The sequence below is a fragment of the Parambassis ranga genome, chromosome 1 (assembly GCF_900634625.1).
Source record: "Parambassis ranga chromosome 1, fParRan2.1, whole genome shotgun sequence".
Classification (NCBI taxonomy): domain Eukaryota; kingdom Metazoa; phylum Chordata; class Actinopteri; family Ambassidae; genus Parambassis; species Parambassis ranga.
Genome location: NC_041022.1, coordinates 8872984 through 8873655, shown reverse-complemented (window position 1 = coordinate 8873655; position 672 = coordinate 8872984).

Genomic DNA, 672 nt, shown 5'->3' with positions numbered 1-672 from the left:
GCAATGACTGAGCACCTTCACCTTGGGTAAGAGGTAGTAATAGTCTGATGGTGCCAGTTTTGGTAAACAGGGCAGGTTTGGATAAGTTGCACACCATGCTGCAGGAAGTAGTCTAGATTAGTGTTGCCACCACGTCCCCATGTCCTCATTGACAGACCTTGAAGACTGAGGAGGATGACTGCATGATGAAGGCCACGTTATCATTATCTGACCTGCGATTTTCAGTTAACCCAGACATACAGTATACAGACTTCAAACTTTGTGCCAGATCAGTCCATTACGGTGTTACATGTCCACATAACACTACACTCCCTCTGCCTTAGATTGCAAATTTAATAGGCTAATCACTTGTAGTCATAGCTTATCAATAATAAGTCAACTGATTATATTTCATGTTTTCAGTACATTCTCTGATTGTAACACTGCTATTTCTGTTGTTTGTTCTAAGATTCCATATCATCATAATTACAAGAGCTAATAGAACTAAATCAAGGTTGTGCGAATAGTGTTTCATTCTGATAAGACACAGCTTGTCTTGTCTTGGCGGGCACAAGGACCATGCGGACTCCTCAGACACATTGGGGGGGCGGGCTCTTGTTTCCCATGCAGCACCATCCACTGACATTGGCCGCTGCTCCACATTAAACACCCCGCATTCATAAAAAAAAAGGA